Here is a 6,479-nt window from a genome sequence, read left to right as displayed (position 1 = left end):
AGGCAAGAATACTCAGTGTGTTACCATTTCCTCCTCCAGGGGATCTTCCTAGCTCAGGGATTGAGCCCACGTGTTTCCTGCATTGGCAGGCAGATTCTTTACCATCTGGGCCACCAGAGAAGCTACCTACATGATGAAGTGTTATAAAATTCTCATGTATACATCTGGGTAAGCCGGGGGTCGTGGAATGGTAAGACGATCTGTTTTCAATAACAAATCCAGTGGTTGTATGCAGAATGGATTGAGAGTCGGGGGAGAGTGCAAGACTAGGTGTAGAGAAGCCAAGAAAACCAATTGGGAAGCCCTTGGGATAGGTTTGCATGGCTAGTGGCAATGGTGCTATACAGTTAGGGAATAGATTTTGGTTCCAGTTGATCAGGACTGCTTTCACTTCTGCTGTGTTTCCCCCTCAATGGTCATACTTTTGTGTTGTTGTTCAAAAGATATTGCTAGGGGGACCACAGATCTGATATTTTAATATCTTGTACATTATATTTTGGATATAACCTCAAGGACTATACTGCTTGTGAGAGGTCAAATTTCTCAAGGTTTTGTCAACTATGAATTTGTACCAGAAGATCTTGAGTCTGCTTTTGATCCCCTGAAAAGAGATGAATACTTTGACTTAGCTTCTGAAATTATGAGAGGTGTGCACACCTTCATATTCTAATTGCCAAGAAGTTATGACTTGGTGATGTGGTAATTTTGTTATAATTTCACTTTTAATAACTTGTTATGACCTAAGCAGACACCTCTCAAGGGAAAGGAAAATATAGATACTGACTGTCAGGACTGTACAACAAGCAACGTAATGTGATTTCAGATCAGGAGATTCACCACAAAAATTGGTTAATGATCTCAAGGTGGGACAGGCCTAAAAGGAGTTGGGTTAAAAGTCCCACATAGTTCCTTTAAAAGGTGATTTTTCTAGTCATCCACCCTTCTCCTCAGCATTCTGCCTCTGTTCCTCTTTGATACTTTCCTTTATAAATGTAAGTGTGCCTATACTGAATATAAATTGTGAAAAAGTTATATGAGTTTAAAGTATTAATGATTTGTTAGGCCCTTATTTTGAAACAGCCAAAAAAAAAAAAAAAAAAAAAAGATCATTATGAAAGAAAAAAAGAATCACACAAAAATTTTATGACAAAAATGCCTCTGTTTAATGATTTGTAAAAGAAGTAGGAAGCATTTTCAGTGAAAACTGCTAATTATTTTGGTTTTCCATAATGAAAACCTGTGATGATGTTTAAATGTCTCTGTTCATTAGTTTACTCTGTTACATCGGCACATTTGTTTGCTTTGTCTATTTTCTCACTTTTCTGCATGAAATAAGAGCAGTATCATGATAAGTTTAATGTTTTTGGGAAGTGATGGCAATAATGTCTTGACTGTGAGAACTGATGACTTAAACTTGTGTTACTTCAGAATGAGAAGGAAGTCATCCTTTTGGTCTGGTATTTCATTTATCATCATGTATCTTGGAAGATGTTTCTTTATTCTGTTTTGTCAGAAACATCCACAAATCAAATAACTATTGATATACTCTTGGTGACTTATGTCTAGAAATAAATTTAAAGGTTACTGAAGAAATTAACCTTGGTAACAATTGTTTTTGCCATGCTAATGGCTCTTAAGGAATGATTTAATTGTACATGTCTTTGGAAGGCTTCTCAATGACATTGCTGGTCAAACAGGAAAAGGGACAAGGTTCTAAGGTCAAACACCAGAAACAGCATGTTCCTGTCATGCTCAGAGTTCAAGAGTTTTTGGAGCCCAGCTTTTTCTCTTTTTTTTTTTTTTTTGACCATATTTCTTTGTTTTGTTTGTCCTGTATAAAAAAGGATCCCAATATAAAGGTATAAAGAAGGGGAGAACAAGGGACATACCCCTTGGTATAAGGACACAGGATAAGGATAAGCCTCAAAAGGGTGGGAGGGGAATGTCGTTAAGGCAGTAAAATATTGTCTGTAAAAAGTTGGAGGAGGAGTCGCCACAGCTTCAGAGGTGAAGGCAGAGGTTGCCTTCTCAGTGGTGGGGCTCTCCACTCAAGTGTTCAAAGGAAGGGAAATTTGGTGGTCTCTCACCTTGGTTCTCTTCCAGCCATTCCGTTGCTCACTCTTTGTCACCTTCTGCCTTGTGTAGATAAGGGTGCTGCAGTGCTCGGAAGGCAGAGATTCGCTTGTGTGGGTTAAAACTCAGCATCTCCAGCAGCAGCTGTGCTCCAGATTCCTCCAGCTCAGGGACCACCGACTGCACTGGCCAGGGCCCTCTGTGGGGGAAAAGGCTTCTCGGGGTAGAGACACATCTCGGGGCCAGTCATCCTCTGGGGGCAGTCCGATCAGGTCAAAGATTTTACCTAACTGGTCAGCTTCAGAGTTTCCACAGAAGAGAGGCTTTTGACGAAACATCTCTGCAAAGATACGGCCAACGATCCACATGTCCACGGGTGTTGCATATGTAGACTGCAACAGAACTTCTGGAGCGCGATACCAGAGTGTGACAACCACAGGGCTAAGTGCCATCTGGTAGCTGTAGATTCTGGCCAGGCCAAAGTCAGCCAGCTTGACTGTCCCACCACTTGTCACCAGAATGTTCTCTGGCTTCAGGTCTCGGTGAACAATGCAGTTGGCATGAAGGAAATCCAGGCCTCTTAGAAACTGGTGCATCAGATCCTTGATGGTCTCCATTGGCAAGCCTGGTGGGGGTGCCTTGTCCAGATACGTCCTGAGGTCTTGGTCCACATGCTCAAACACCAGGGTCACTTTGGTCTCCCGGTCAGTTCGGGCTGTTGCACAGGCATCCATGAGCCTGACAACATTGGGATGCTCAAAAGCCTCCAGACGCCGCAGTAAGGCCACCTCCCGAACGGCGCTGATGGGCAGGCCCCCTCCAGCACCTCCTCCATTGGGGACTCTTACACTCTTGAGGGCCACAAAGTGGCCACTGTGGGGGTCACGGGCCTTGTACACTGTCCCATAGGCACCGACACCAATTTCAGCCACTGGCTCATATCAGGAGGTAGTCATTCTCAGGAGAGCCTCGCCCCGTGTCAGGAGCTGCGGGGTCGGCCCGTTATCCGGACCCCGGAGCCGGTTTCTGCAGCGCCATACACTCGAGGTCTGTCCTGGGCAGCTGGACGCTATGGGCCCGACCACAGACACAGGCCGCAGGCTAGGGCGGCCCCCTTTACCCCCTCCCTCACCATGTGACCAGCTGCCAAAGAGGCGCGCGGAAATCAGAGGGGTGGGGCGAACCCCAGCTTTTTCTTAAATTTGGTTAGAATAGGGATTGTGAATTCATGGACCTTCTTCCACACCCCCTCCCCCTTTGCCTGTTGTCTGCTTTGCCGTTGCTTATGCTGACTTACTGCTTCTCGATTTCTCCGCATAAGCCCTTTAGTTTGTGGCAGAGGTATGCAGGGGCATTTACGGCTGGGCTCCTCAAGTTCCTGCCTGTGTCACACTGCTGCAGATTTAGGTGTGCTGATTGATCTTTTACCTAGAGTGCAAGGCTCTGTACCTGTCCAACTGGTTCTGTCTGCCCTCATCGGCATCTTCTCACCCCTCACCCTCGTGCAAATCAGATGTGTGTGTGTGCTGCCTGACGCAGTATCACAGTGGGCAGACCCTCATCTGCCTTGGAAGGTGTGCCAGCCAGGTAATCCTGTGGCCTCAGGCTTCTGACCTTGTTTCTTAGTTTAGAAAGTCGTATCGACTCTATGGTGTTTATTCTGAAATTTGTGGACAGAGAAAAGTCCTCCTTCTCATCAGGTCCTTTGAGAAATGGCAATACTAGCAATCATGGAAAAATAAAATTAGATAGTAAATTCCTCTGGAATTGGCTAGATAAAAATAGAGATGGAATACGAATACCTATTTTGTGCTGTGCTTTTTCATAGAAGTCTTGTTGGAGAAGTTCCTTTATGTTTGCTGTCTGTCTCTTCACTTTGCCACCCTCTTTGCTGGACGGCTCTCCTCTCGTATTTGCTAGGCTGCTTGCTATTTTACACATTTGGCATCATCCCAGTTTAGGCTGTCTCTGGGAGGGCCTGAGATTTCTGCAGGTACGATGGCAATGCAAGTGGTAAGGAAGGAAAAGGAATGACTGCAAGTCATGATTGAGAAAATGCACAGAGAAAGACTTTAAGGAGGGATTATCTTTCTTGGATGATGCCGTTTCTCCATCTGCCTAGGAGTCATCTATTTTCCCTCTTCTTATTAAATATTCACATAGTCACTATGGATGGCTAATGTGATATTTTCCATTTCGAAACATATAAAATTGTATTCTAACAGAAGAAGAAAACTTCCTTCTAGAGATTTCAGAACACCAGTGGTACTTCCAAGATATTTTATAAAAAACACACCTCTGTCTCATCCTCACTGACTTATTGTTGAACAGTCCGTCCCATTGCTCAGCTGTGCCTTTCCCCTGTGGCCTCATTTTCGGGCACACACTCTATGCAGTGAGAGTTTCTCACTCTATTCAGTGAGAACACAGCCCCTGAAGCTCTGGGAACATGGTCCTTAAGTTAATGATCTTAGAGAAAACACGAATGCCCTCACAGAAAGTCTTCACAAACGTTCTGGAGGCATTTTTGACTGTCCTGCCTCGGGGCATGTACTCCTTTCCTGGGCTGTGTCAGCCTCCCCCGGATCAAAGAGGATGAATTAAAGAGGATTACTGCAGGGAAAACGACTCCCCCAAGGAAAAGCATACTGGGCAGATAGACAAAGGTCTATTTCAATAAATATGATAAAAATTTAGCTAGCTGAGAGAGGTTATTAGGAAATAAATTAGGTAGGAAAAACTTAAATCTGACTTAGCAGCTGATGCAAGGGTGATTTTGTCCTGGGTTGTTCTCTGTCCTACTGTAATGAAGACTCTTTCGGGCTCACAGTTTTATAAGCTTCCAAGTGAGAACATTTCTTTTATCTAATATGAAATATGTAAATAACATTTTCCCTTTATATTTACTGAGTAGACTTTTTTCCCCTCTAAGGCAGTGATCTTCATTATAGAAAAGTAGTAGATTAGTAATTTCAAGTTTAGATAACACAGAATTATTAATTTTGTTTAATTCCTGAAGGCTAGAAAAGCAGATTGATACAAAATGAGAAAATATATCTTGACAATTTTTAATAGTGAATGAGTATAGCCTTCATCGGTACTATAAAGGCAGCTAATTAATAGCTAGTTAATAGTTATGTATATTTATAAATGTCTAAGTGTTTTAAAAGGTTTCACTAGAATGTAACCATCCTTGTGGAGCCAGGCAACACCTAATACATACACGCACACACACACTCACTCTCATTCACATGGCTCAAAGTGAGTGCTTTTCTTGAAAGGAAGAGAAAAGAAATAGCTTTGTTACTCAGTTCTCTGGGAAGAAGATTACTGAGACAGGAGGATGAGGTTGCAGTGACTGAGTTGCTCTGGGAGGGTGATGGGGTAGAGAGAGATGGCTAAAATTTTCCATCCCTCAACAGTGTCACCGTAACTTCTAGGAGTCATAAACATACAATTTGAAAAGCAGGGAAATAAAAATCAGTGATGGGAATCAAATCACTTTATAGCGTTACTCACAACTAATTCCGTGAGATGGATCCTCATCTGTGGTTTTCATATATAGTGTTAGACACTTAGTCGTGTTCGACTCTTTGCGACTCCATGGACTGTAGCCCACCGGGCTCCTCTGTCCACGGGATTCTCCAGGCAAGAATACTGGAGTGGGTTGTCATTCCCTTCTCCAGGGGATCTTCCCAACCCAGGGATCGAACCTGTGTTTCCTGCATTGCAGGCAGCTTCCTTACTGTCTGAGCCACCAGGAAAGCCCTGTGTGTATAGAGGGCGATGCTAATAATATTTGACAATTGATATGACATAGGCACGCAACCAGCACTGCCAGAGTGAGCAGACTCAACTGTAAACATCTGGAACACCTCACAGGTACGTTTCAGTTGGCTATCATCCCTGTACACCCACATGCAAAGTTATGAATAATTTCTATTAATAAATATTTTATCTGTCAAAATAATCTATTTCCATTTCAGTCTGTTTTATTTATGTCAAAATGACCACTGGTAAGAAGTTTTATTGGGAATTTTGTAGTTTTCTAGCTATTAAAAGCATACATGTATAAATTACCATTAGATATTCTACCTAAAGACTATATCTTTTTGGAACATTAATTATCTAACTAACTAACTAATGGTTATCATTAAGTCTGTAAACATTTCTAGGCTCCTAGTGTGAGCCAAGCAATGTGTTGGTTTTTGGGTATACAACAAAAAAGGACAAGGTTGCTACCCTGTGGACCTTATAGCTTCACTGGGGAGATAGATAACAGATGATTCCAAAGCAGAGTAATGAAGTTTGGTTTGAGGAAGTGCAGGGGGCTATGAAAGCAGTGAGGAGTGGCATGTAGCACACAGCTGGGGTCAAGGGAGACTTCCTGGGAGAGGAGATAGCTA

The 6,479-nt window shown here is 43.0% G+C and overlaps 1 pseudogene; it reads right to left on the bottom strand.

The window, feature by feature from the left end:
- Positions 1 to 1,818: 1,818 nt before the first annotated feature.
- Positions 1,819 to 3,029, bottom strand: LOC133050920 (cyclin-dependent kinase 4-like; annotated as a pseudogene).
- Between the last annotated feature and the right edge of the window lie 3,450 nt (positions 3,030 to 6,479).

The sequence above is a fragment of the Dama dama genome, chromosome 33, assembly GCF_033118175.1.
Source record: "Dama dama isolate Ldn47 chromosome 33, ASM3311817v1, whole genome shotgun sequence".
In the NCBI taxonomy this organism is placed as follows: Eukaryota; Metazoa; Chordata; class Mammalia; order Artiodactyla; family Cervidae; genus Dama; species Dama dama.
This window is presented reverse-complemented; position numbering and strand designations above follow the sequence as displayed.